Here is a 13,464-nt window from a genome sequence, read left to right on the forward strand (position 1 = left end):
CACCACCACTGGTGAGTGTGGACGGTGTTGTCCACCACCACCACTGGTGAGTGTGGAAGATACTGTCCACCACCACTGGTGAGTGTGGACGGTGTTGTCCACCACCACTGGTGAGTGTGGAAGATGTTGTCCACCACCACTGGTGAGTGTGGACGGTGTTGTCCACCACCACTGGTGAGTGTGGAAGATGTTGTCCACCACCACTGGTGAGTGTGGACGGTGTTGTCCACCACCACTGGTGAGTGTGGACGGTGTTGTCCACCACCACCACTGGTGAGTGTGGAAGATACTTTCCACCACCACTGGTGAGTGTGGAAGATGTTGTCCACCATCACCACTGGTGAGTGTGAAAGATACTGTCCACCACCACAGGTGAGTGTGGACGATGTTGTCCAAGAATACTCAGTCATTTCGGGTAGTGGTTCAACCCGTTATTGCTGGCGTTCCCAACGTCGTACTGAGGTGCCTTATCCTAACCTACAAGAGGACCCAAAATCGAAAACGAGACAGCATGTAAATTTCGCAAGCCGTTTCCCTTTTCTCTTACAATAATTTTTGGTTTTAATTGTGTATACATCAACATGTGACGCTGTGTTAGGGGGACGGGGTCACTTAGTCATGTGACGCTGTGTTAGGGGTACGGGTCACCTAGTCATGTGACGCTGTGTTAGGGGTACGGGTCACCTAGTCATGTGACGCTGTGTTAGGAAGACGGGTCACCCAGTCATGTGACGCTGTGTTAGGAGGATGGGTCACCTAGTCACGTAACGCTGTGTTAGGAGGACGGGTCACCTAGTCATGTGATGCTATGTTAGGAGGATGGGTCACCTAGTCATGTAATGCTGTGTTAGGAGGACGGGTCACCTAGTCATGTGACGCTGTGTTAGGAGGATGGGTCACCTAGTCATGTGACGCTGTGTTAGGAGGACGGGTCAGCTAGTCATGTGACGCTGTGTTATGAGGACGGGTCACCTAGTCATGTGATGCTGTGTTAGAAGGACGGGTCACCTAGTCATGTGACGCTGTGTTAGGAGGACGGGTCACCCAGTCATGTGACGCTGTGTTAGGAGGAGGGGCCACCTAGTTATGTGACGCTGTGTTAGGAGGACGGTGTGGGACATTTGGGGCTTGACTCTATTTATTTAATTATTAAAGTAATGAAATCAATTACGAAGGACCACCCGCTTTTATAGTAAAGAGGGAAACTAATAAAAAGTGATGATTGGAAATTCCTAGAAGGACCAGTGTCTATGGATAAATATTAGGAAATATAATCACTTGAGTAATTAATGGGCTGTATAAATAATTTACTTGAATCAAAGCCTCAAACACCTACATTGGGGGGTTATTGCTAGAACTTCATATATGTCTAGGAACTAGTGTGGTTCGTGCACCAGTTCATTGTGTAATAACCTAATCTTATGACCAATTAAAGAATCAATAGAAAATTCATCACCAATAAAGATATAGATCATTAACAGCAGAAATTAATCATTATAATAAACACGTATTATCTCCAGTGTACAGCATTCCATAAATGATAACTAAAATACTGATAATTTGAATAATTAAAGAAATACGAAAAGTCTTAGCTTGAAGACCTTTTCGAAGACATCAGATACGAATCATCATCGGGATCTCCGGAATTCCTCGTAGAACACTGGGAGATGAATAACACGGGTAAAGTAACAGCTCGTGGATTCCTCACACGCGAGCTGTAATTTAAGGGATATTACGTAGCAATGTATTAGGCTACTAAATATCTATATTCAAGAAAATGGAAATAAATTAATTTAGAATACTAACATGGGTTTTGTTTAAGTTGCTCGATGTAACGACAAGCTACCCTGCCATATACAATCTCTAATGATGCATCAAAAGGGAGTTATATATACTTAGCTAAAAGGGTACTGAATAAGTTGAGGCTTGCCGAAACCGCGTCCCAAGCTCTAGCGTCACAATGGCGAACACGTGGTAGCTTGCTTGGCTTGGATGTCGAAGCGCTTATTTGGCCGGTCACGACAGATCACGTAGAACAAATTAACTAGTTCTGTGATGAGTAGCAGGTTAAATCTTGCTGACAACTTCACCGTAACGTGTCCTAGACTCTGACACCAAAACAAGTTGCTCAATTCCGCAACAAATCTTCACGCCGCACACTGGCGACTTCTCCTCGAGCTGCCGTCCACCACACAATGGCGTCTCCCTCTCCCCTCCGCGTCCCGCATTCGTCACAGAAATTATTTATCACGAATAATATTACTTTGCGCAGTTGTGGCTAAAATGCTTTGATAAAGACTGGGTTGTAATTCTAGGGAGCTAAATATTATTACTTTCTCGTCTTACGGTGGTAAACGAGAAATGGAGATGATTTTAGTTTTCTCCATGGCATTCACGCGTGACGGTAAATTTATTACTTGATAACAGTTGTAACTAAAAACTCTCGATTTGGCATTATTTGGGAGTTATGTTATCTGTAAATAATTATCACACGGAATACTGATGTTTTTAGAGAATCACATTCAATTCTCTAACACACTGGATATAAATGTGTTTAACTTGGTAGAATCTGATGCAATACTGGTGCTTGGTTACGTAAGAACTCCAGCATTATTGTACAGATACAATTATTAGTTCATGTGAACACTACTGTTAGTTAATTTTAGTTACTACAGTAATTAGTAGATTTTAGTAATAGTTAATAATAATACAACAGTATTGTATTAGTGTTGGAAATTTCCAACATAACTCCGGGGGGAGATTTATCGGGTCGCAGTGTATTGTTGAGTACTGACATACCCATCCCGAAGTTAGAATTAATATTAGTATGTTAGTATGTTAGTACACACATAACGGATGTTCCGGAATTGTCAAGAACATACAAGAAACTTAAGTCTTGCAGATTTCATGTTAAATGGAACATGTTATTATGAATTATCTAAAGTTAATAACTAAGAAAGCCTACAATAAACTCTGTGACTGGTGTCACTATGACATGTAATGTTTATGTTACTAAGTCTTAAAGTCTGTAAACTCTCAGATACTCTAGATGAAATAATGTTTTTAATAGCCTATACAACAATTAAGAATTAAATCACACAATTTAAATAACGGAGAATCTACTGTGATGTGAATGTTCTGAGTCATGGTGACTTGTAACGATTTGTAACTTGACATCACACCACAGTATCATCATGATTACTTAAATTGGATGGGAAGGTATTTGCTCTTGGTCAGAGCTGTAATAGGCTTGTAGTTTCCGCTTGCATTGTTGAGCAGCAGCTCTAGTGGGGCGGTTGCTCGGTGGATCAGAATTGCTGTCCTTGGAAACTACTGGTGAAGCTGGTTCTGGTAAACACTCTCGTTCTGCTAATTCGAGAGGTACCAACTTCTCTAAGGTTTGCAGGGTAGTGTTGCCTCGGCACAAAACTTTCACTACTCTCAGGATACCTTGGTGATCTGGATGGATAGCAACAATTTTGCCTATGGGCCACTCTGACCTTGGTCCATCACTGTCAACCAATACTAGGTCTCCTGGTTTAAGTTGTACCTTATTATAGGGACTCGAAGCTCCGTAGTGGTACTCTCGTAGAGCTGTGAGGTACTCTCGAGTCCACACCTCATTCCACCTTTCAATGACTCTTGAGAGATGTTGGTAACTTTCTACTAAGTCACTCCTGGTTACATGTGAAGGGTCGACGGGGTCCTCTTCTGCCAAAGGTATGAGAGGACTCAGCAGGCCTCCATGTATCAAGTGTGAGGGACTCAGAGGTTCTCTCTGTGAGAAATCGTCTGACAGGTATGTTAATGGGCGGTTATTGACTCGCGCCTCGATTTCTACAACAAGTGTTTGGAGCTCGGAGTAACTAATTTTCTGTCGATGTAAAGTCTTTCTTAAAAAAAATTTGACAGTTCCTATCATTCGTTCGTAGAACCCACCTTGCCAAGGGGCTCTTGGAGCTATAAATTTCCAGTGGCATTGTCGTCTCTTTATAACTGATTGCACTTCTGGATGATTCCATACTTCTCGCAGACAGGCTTCTCCTGCCACAAAATTTGAACCATTGTCCGATATCATTAGTTTGGGACAGGATCTGCGAGCTGCAAATCTACGAAAAGCTTGGATAAAGGTTTCAGCACTCATATCTGAAGTCACTTCTAGATGTACGCCTCTGGTGGTAGCACGCGTAAAGAGGCAAATGTAAGCCTTCACTGGTATCTTATCTGGATTGCCAGTGAGAAGCAAGGCTCCTGTGTAATCGACACCAGTGGTCTCAAAAGGACGAAGATGAACCACTCTTTCTTCAGGGAGTGGTGGAAGTCCTGGGTAAGGACACATTCGAGCATCGTATCTTTTGCAGATTACACAGAATTTAATAATTGATTTGACGGTTTGACGACCTTGAGGAAGCCAGTATTTCTGTCTAAGGTCGGTGAGAGTATCTAACACTCCACCATGTAAAGTACCATATTGATGGTGATGTAAAACTAGAAGTTTGGTAATGATGTAGTGACGTGGTAGAAGGATCGGATTCTTTGTATCCAGATCAATTTTTGCATGAAGCAAACGTCCTCCACACCTTAATATATTATGGGTGTTGGCATCATACCAGATACCTCGAGACTTAGTTAATTTATCTGGAAGATTTTCATATTCGCTTCCATATGTCTCTTGTTGTGCACGTTTGATCCAGTAGAGGATAGGATTGGGAAACTTATGTCTGATTCCTATCTTAGCAAGAAAGTCAAACACATGTGCTGTCACTCTTAATAACTTACTTAAGTTAGAATAATTGTGAGGATCAATAGCTAAGATTCGATGAGGTTCTGGTTCTTTCATGGGAGTGGTGATATTGGTCACTATGACTTGTGGCTTTTGTTTGGGCCACTGACCACCAACAAGCCATGAAGGTCCATTGAACCACAGCGAAGACTTGATAAGTTGTTTCAGTGTTAATCCTCGAGATAAATAATCCGCAAGATTGTCCTTAATAGGAACATGTCTGAATTTATATCCAGCAGATAATTCATGAATTTCCCTAACACGATTACTGACGTAGGGAGTTTTATTATTGTTGTTTCTTACCCATTGCATGACTGCCTCATTGTCTGACCACACGACAATCTCACCAAAGTGGATATTATTGAGTGTTTTGGTCTGGCAATGAGCCAATCTTACTCCCACCAGCAATGCAGTCAACTCCATTTGAGGTAAGGATCTCTTTTTAATGGGAGCAACTCTTGCTTTAGATGTGAGCAAAATTGATTGTGCACTATTAACTAAGTAGGCTACAGCGCCACACGCTTTGCCAGAGGCATCGCAGAAAACGTGCAAATTTGTGGGCAAGTTTGGTCCTGAAGCATTACGAGGAAATTTCAAAACACCTAACTGATTGAAATCCGCTGTGAGTATCTGCCATTTAGCTTGTAACTCACTTGGTAACGGATCATCCCATCCCATATGTTCCTGCCAGCATTCCTGCATTAGGAGTTGCCCCTTATTAATATAGGACTAAGTAAGCCTAAAGGGTCAAATGGTTGACTGACATACGAGAGTAATTTTCTCATGGTAAGGGATGAATTATCGGTTTGTACTGACTTGACATTCATCTCGTCAGTACTTGTGTTCCATTCCACACCTAGAACCTTTAATTGATTAGGCACCTGATAACCTGGAAATTCATTCTCGATTATCTGGTTTAATGATTCATTATTTGAGGCCCATGATTGTAGTGGCATATTGGCTCCTAATAACTCACGGTTAGCCTCATGGTAGATTTCTACCAAATTGGATTGATCATTTGTAGTTCCCTGGAAATTGTCGACATACAAGTTGTCACTAATTTCTGCCTTATAAGGGCTGTTAGACTTCCTCAAATGTGTATCTAATGTTGCTTGCAATAGAAATGGGGAAGACGTCGCTCCGAATAATACTGAGGCAAAACGATATGTGACGATATCACTGTTAGGATCCAGTGGGTCCTTAATCCAGAGAAACTTAGTGTAATTACGATCCTCTTCCTGTAAACCTACTCTAAGGAAAGCTTTACTGATATCAGCAGTATAAGCAAAAATACCAGTACGAAATTGTAATAGCACATCATGTAGCCTTTGGGTTAGGCTTGGTCCCGTTTGGAGACATTCATTCAAAGACACACTGCTTGGCTTCACTTTAGCACTACAGTTGAAGACAATACGTATTGGTGTCGTCAATGAATCTTTCACCACAGCATGATGGGGTAAATAGTGACCTATTTTCCGGTCATCATTATCAACAACCTCGATAAATTTACTATTGAGTTGTTGTTGGATTAGTTGATGATACATGTTCAGTTTGTCTGGCTGCTTCTGTAGTCGTGTTAATTGAGACTGCAATTGTGAGGCTGCCATGAAATAATTAACTGGAAGTTGTGGATGATTCAACTTCCATGGGAGTCTCACCCAGTATTGTTTATCTTTATAAACAACTGTATCTAGATATTGCTGGTAAGTCCACATATCATCAGGGCTTGATTGTTCAGGGATAATACCTAAAGTGTCTAAATCCCACAGACGATGTACAGGGGGATCAGACTCAATATCTTCAGATATTTCTCTGAAATGTAGGGGTGACTGTTCCAAGCCTAGTCATGCCACTATTATGTTGTTAGATTGTTGGTTGTTTGACGCTAGATTTTGTTGGAAAAGCACCGGTCCAGTAAGCAATTTGCCTCCAGCAGATGACAACAAATTCATTCCGTGTTGTCTGGTGCATCCTGTTATAAATTTATAATAATGGTCAGCGCCTATATGTATTCCAACATCAGTGAGGCAGTCAGAATTTATTTTGTAATCTGCTAGCCTCATGCGGTTTCGTTTAAGATATTTCGCAGTGCGAGCTAATCCTGTGACCAGCAGGTCTGTAATAAGTTTATCTACTACTACCGCTTGTATTGGACTAGTGGAAGATCCAAGTCTCACTAATACCTTAACTACTTGGTATTCACGAGGTCCACTATTAGTCAAGAAACCAGAAATATTTAATCTCACACTTTTGGCAAGTTTTAATTTTAACTGCTCGACTAATTGTTGTGTAATGAAGGTTTTCTGTGATCCTTGATCAAAAAGACCTCTAGTGTTAACTCTAGATTTTCTGTTTATTAGTCTAAGTTGAGCTGTAGGCAGAGTGGTATTATTGCCTGACTCAGTAGCAAGTACATTTATTTCTTGGTGTACTTTACAATATTGTACTGTGGTAGAATTCGTGGAATTCTCCCCAGTTGTCATGGATTGGGTAGAAGTTTTTCAACATAAGGCATAATGATGTACACCTTGGTTGCATCTACTGCATGAACTTAGTTGCACTACACATTTTTTGGGGTCATGAGAGCCCATGCACTTGGTGCACCTGTGTATTTCTTGTAACCGTTTAATCCTGGTATTAAAGTTAGGATAAACAGTGCATTGGTAGGTGGCATGTTCTTGACTACAGAACAGACACCTTATCTCTCTGGTTGACTTTGTTCCTTTAGTAGACAAGTCATTGGTTACACCAGAAGGAGATACTGAATAAGTACCTACATTACCACTCCCCTTTCCAGTGGATGGAGCAGTCCTAGGTTTAAATTTATTAGACTTATTTAAAGTCATTTTTGGTTTGACTGAAGTGTCAATATGAGCTGAGTTACGATGGGAGTTAGTAGAGAAGTTTGAAACACTTTTCCCATCTTGGTTGGCTCTTTGTCTTTCGACTAAGGTATGTAGACCTTCTGTAATTTCTTTCAAGGTCAAAAAGGTTTTGTTGTACATAGTACATAATTTATCTAAGGTTTCTCTTGGCAATTTTCGCCTAACAACTACTTTGGTCATCCATTCAGCTGTCTGAATTTGGACTTTAAGGCTTAAGACCTTGAGTAAAGATTCTAACTCTAGCCTGAAAGTTTGGAGAGAATCTGTAGAATTATTAGCAGATGGTAAATCTAGCAATTTTTGAACTAAGACAGTAATAGTTCTCTCCTTGTTATCGTAGTTGGTTTTGAGCAATTGAACAGCTAAGGTGTAACCATCACTGGTCAGTGTTATATTAGAGATTACTTTCAAGGCTTCATTTCGTAACAAGCCTTGTAAATAAGTGAATTTGGTTGTTTGAGGAATGTTAACTTTAGAGTCTACTGCATCTACGAATTTACTCCAGAAATCATCCCAACTTTCATTCTCGTTACCAGAGAATGTGGGTATATTGATTTGAGGTAATTTGACATCAGGATCTGTATGTGCAGCAGAAGCTACTGTCAATTTGTTTTTAGCAATTTGCTTCTTGAAGGGTAGAAGTTTAACCCGTATATCTTCTTCATACTGAGCTCAGTCATCTATACTCAAGTTCACTACTATCTACAGAAGTTGAGTAAAGTTCTGTCAAATACAGACTCATGTGTTGCTTAATATGGGCAAATTTGCTTTCAGCAACTTGTAGTAAATCTTCTAATTCAAAGTAGTCAACAGGTGACTGTTGTGACAGATTTTGACATTTATTAATCTGTCGGGTCGAATGACCTTTCAGACCGATAAGGGTCCTTTTCATTTTGGTAGCCGTTTCCATTTTGGTGGGTAAAGGCTGGTTTGCCAATAAATATTTGTTACTGAGATAACTGGGATATTGACTCATTCAGTGGAGATCAATATCAATGAGAATAGCCTGATATACTTGAATAGACTATAATTTACCTACCTAACAAGAAATAGCTAACTATTTTGAGCAGTGCTCGAACTTCACCATTAACTTTCGTCCGGTTAACTCTTCTATATCACCATTAGATGTAATGGTGACCATTCAGCAATACTCAAAATAGGTACACACAAAATAATGAGTACAAAATGAAATAATATGGATATACTCTAATCAGAGTTATCACAAAGTTTAATCCCACCCTTGATAGGGTCAGCACAAATGGTATAATATATACACTACTGACTAGCTTAAGTCTAGTCGTGATAATTCCTACCTAAGAAACTACAAATTTATTTAGTCTGGGTTTGTGCCAAATTCAGCACAATCACAGCCTAAATTCTACCTAATAAGATTGGTAAAGATTATTGTGGTGCAGTAATGTGAATATAGTTGTGCTGTATTTTTGGGTTTTTTGGATTTTATAGGTTATAAGTGTGCACTTGCACACACAAGTGAAAACAATTATGTACAGTTAAGTTTGGCTTGCTAGTCACAGCCGTTTGTGATAATTGATTGTGTTCATCAATTTGTCAACCACATGTGACCTAGACTCACCTGACAGGTGTACACCATCTCTTGCCAGGTTTTGTCTATATGGTCTGGCTGTAAATTTGATATAAGTGGCATCCAATCTCACTCGTTTTTTCAGCCTGAAATTTATGTATTTAACAGCTCTCTGGTAGTATTCTGGGGTTACTCTCCAACGATTATCTTGACTTGGTTGGCGAGGTTCCATTAATGTGAATACTACCGAATTGCTGATGAGCTTAAATAAAGAAATTATGGCTTTAAGGTGATTGATCACCTCAGCTGGATGACGAGTAGGATGGATGTCATTACCACCTAAGTATATAATGGTTAGATGGTGAGGCCACTCTAACGCAGGTGTTAGTGTGGAATTGTTATAAAAGTTATGAGCTGTTGCTCCTGGTGACCTAAAGATTCTTACTTCAGTATGAGGTATAGGTCTAAGTGTTGTGGGTAATTGACTGTGTCCCACGAGTGCTACCTTATACATAAGGTGTAAGTAGCAATGAATTGGTGTGACTTAGGCTAAACCTATGTGTTACTCTGTTGGTAGACACAATTAATTAAAATGGTTAGTCTAGACTACTTCACACATTGATTAGTTATTACTAATTAGTATGTATATTTATATTTTATGTTCATCCGGTTCGATAAGGACCATAATGTGGGACATTTGGGGCTTGACTATTTATTTAATTATTAAAGTAATGAAATCAATTATGAAGGCCCACCCGCTTTTATAGTAAAGAGGGAAACTAATAAAAAGTGATGATTGGAAATTCCTAGAAGGACCAGTGTCTATGGATAAATATTAGGAAATATAATCACTTGAGTAATTAATGGGCTGTATAAATAATTTACTTGAATCAAAGCCTCAAACACCTACATTGGGGGGTTATTGCTAGAACTTCATATATGTCTAGGAACTAGTGTGGTTCGTGCACCAGTTCACTGTGTAATAACCTAATCTTATGACCAATTAAAGAATCAATAGAAAATTTATCACCAATAAAGATATAGATCATTAACAGCAGAAATTAATCATTATAATAAACACGTATTATCTCCAGTGTACAGCATTCCATAAATGATAACTAAAATACTGATAATTTGAATAATTAAAGAAATACAAAAAGTCTTAGCTTGAAGACCTTTTCGAAGACATCAGTTACGAATCATCATCGGGATCTCCGGAATTCCTCGTAGAACACTGGGAGATGAATAACACGGGTAAAGTAACAGCTCGTGGATTCCTCACACGCGAGCTGTAATTTAAGGGATATTACGTAGCAATGTACTAGGCTACTAAATATCTATATTCAAGAAAATGGAAATAAATTAATTTAGAATACTAACATGGGTTTTGTTTAAGTTGCTCGATGTAACGACAAGCTACCCTGCCATATACAATCTCTAATGATGCATCAAAAAGGAGTTATATATACTTAGCTAAAAGGGTACTGAATAAGTTGAGGCTTGCCGAAACCGCGTCCCAAGCTCTAGCGTCACAATGGCGAACACGTGGTAGCTTGCTTGGCTTGGATGTCGAAGCGCTTGTTTGGCCGGTCACGACGGATCACGTAGACCAAATTAACTAGTTCTGTGATGAGTATCAGGTTAAATCTTGCTGACAACTTCACCGTAACGTGTCCTAGACTCTGACACCAAAACAAGTTGCTCAATTCCGCAACAAATCTTCACGCCGCACACTGGCGACTTCTCCTCGAGCTGCTGTCCACCACACAATGGCGTCTCCCTCTCCCCTCCGCGTCCCGCATTCGTCACAGAAATTATTTATCACGAATAATATTACTTTGCGCAGTTGTGGCTAAAATGCTTTGATAAAGACTGGGTTGTAATTCTAGGGAGCTAAATATTATTACTTTCTCGTCTTACGGTGGTAAACGAGAAATGGAGATGATTTTAGTTTTCTCCATGGCATTCACGCGTGACGGTAAATTTATTACTTGATAACAGTTGTAACTAAAAACTCTCGATTTGGCATTATTTGGGAGTTATGTTATCTGTAAATAATTATCACACGGAATACTGATGTTTTTAGAGAATCACATTCAATTCTCTAACACACTGGATATAAATGTGTTTAACTTGGTAGAATCTGACGCAATACTAGTGCTTGGTTACGTAAGAACTCCAGCATTATTGTACAGATACAATTATTAGTTCATGTGAACACTACTGTTAGTTAATTTTAGTTACTACAGTAATTAGTAGATTTTAGTAGTAGTTAATAATAATACAACAGTATTGTATTAGTGTTGGAAATTTCCAACAGACGAGTCACCCAGTCATGTGACGCTGTGTTAGGAGGACGGGTCACCTAGTCATGTGATGCTGTGTTAGGAGGACGGGTCACAAAGTCATGTGACGCTGTGTTAGGAGGAGGGGCCACCTAGTCATGTGACGCTGTGTTAGGGGTACGGGTCACCTAGTCATGTGACGCTGTGTTAGGAGGATGGGTCACCTAGTCATGTGACGCTGTGTTAGGAGGACGGGTCACCTAGTCATGTGATGCTGTGTTAGGAGGAGGGGCCACCTAGTCATGTGACGCTGTGTTAGGGGTACGGGTCACCTAGTCATGTGACGCTGTGTTAGGAGGATGGGTCACCTAGTCATGTGACGCTGTGTTAGGAGGACGGGTCACCTAGTCATATGACGCTGTGTTAGGAGGATGGGCGACCTAGTCATGTGACGCTGTGTTAGGAGGATGGGTCACCTAGTCATGTGACGCTGTGTTAGGAGGACGGGTCACCTAGTCATATGACGCTGTGTTAGGAGGATGGGCGACCTTGTCATGTGACAATGTGTTAGGAGGACGGGTCACCTAGTCATGTGACGCTGTGTTAGGAGGACGGGTCACCTAGTCATGTGACGCTGTGTTAGGAGGACGGGTCACCTAGTCATGTGACGGTATGTTAGGAGGACGGGTCACCTAGTCATGTGACGCTGTGTTAGGAGGACGGGTCACCTAGTCATGTGATGCTGTGTTAGGAGGATGGGTCACCTAGTCATGTGACGCTGTGTTAGGAGGATTGGTCACCTAGTCATGTGACGCTGTGTTAGGGGGATGGGTCACCTAGTCATGTGACGCTGTGTTAGGGGTACGGGTCACCTAGTCATGTGACGCTGTGTTAGGAGGATGGGTCACCTAGTCATGTGATGCTGTGTTAGGAGGACGGGTCACCTAGTCATGTGACGCTGTGTTAGGAGGACGGGTCACCCAGTCATGTTACGCTGTGTTACGAGGATGGGCCACCTAGTCATGTGACGCTGTGTTACGAGGATGGGCCACTAAGTCATGTGACGCTGTGTTAGGAGGACGGGTCACCTAGTCATGTGACGCTGTGTTAGGAGGACGGGCCACTAAGTCATGTGACGCTGTGTTAGGAGGACGGGTCACCTAGTCATGTGACGCTGTGTTACGAGGACGGGTCACCTAGTCATATGACGCTGTGTTAGGAGGATGGGCGACCTTGTCATGTGACGCTGTGTTAGGAGGACGGGTCACCTAGCCATGTGACGCTGTGTTAGGAGAACGGGTCACCTAGTCATGTGACGCTGTGTTAGGAGGACGGGTCACCTAGTCATGTGACGGTATGTTAGGAGGACGGGTCACCTAGTCATGTGACGCTGTGTTAGGAGGACGGGTCACCTAGTCATGTGATGCTGTGTTAGGAGGATGGGTCACCTAGTCATGTGACGCTGTGTTAGGAGGATTGGTCACCTAGTCATGTGACGCTGTGTTAGGGGGATGGGTCACCTAGTCATGTGACGCTGTGTTAGGAGGACGGGTCACCTAGTCATGTGACGCTGTGTTGGGAGGATGGGTCACCTAGTCATGTGACGCTGTGTTAGGAGGACGGGCCACCTAGTCATGTGACGCTGTGTTAGGAGGACGGGTCACCTAGTCATGTGACGCTGTGTTAGGAGGACGGGTCACCTAGTCATGTGACGCTGTGTTAGGAGGATGGGTCACCTAGTCATGTGACGCTGTGTTAGGAAGACGGGTCACCTAGTCATGTGACGCTGTGTTAGGAGGATGGGTCACCTAGTCATGTGACGCTGTGTTAGAAGGACGGGTCACCCAGTCATGTGACGCTGTGTTAGGAGGATGGGTCACCTAGTCATGTGATGTTGTGTTAGGAGGATGGGTCACCTAGTCATGTGACGCTGTGTTAGGAGGACGGGTCATCTAGTCATGTGACGCT

General features: G+C 41.7%; 1 protein-coding gene across 4 annotated transcripts in view; it reads right to left on the minus strand.

Moving 5' to 3' along the window:
* Positions 1–13,464, minus strand: part of LOC138372410 (methyltransferase-like protein 27) — a 222,129-nt gene that overhangs the window by 35,359 nt on the left and 173,306 nt on the right. The window contains exon 1 of one of the 4 annotated variants that reach the window (XR_011230852.1): positions 1,602–10,338. The exons of the other annotated variants lie outside the window; for them this stretch is intronic. The gene's annotated coding sequence lies outside the window, so the exon portion shown is untranslated. Of the gene's footprint in view, positions 1–1,601; positions 10,339–13,464 lie in introns of those variants that run through there. 4 annotated transcript variants of the gene reach the window in all.

This window comes from Procambarus clarkii, chromosome 38, assembly GCF_040958095.1.
Source record: "Procambarus clarkii isolate CNS0578487 chromosome 38, FALCON_Pclarkii_2.0, whole genome shotgun sequence".
NCBI lineage: Eukaryota > Metazoa > Arthropoda > Malacostraca > Decapoda > Cambaridae > Procambarus > Procambarus clarkii.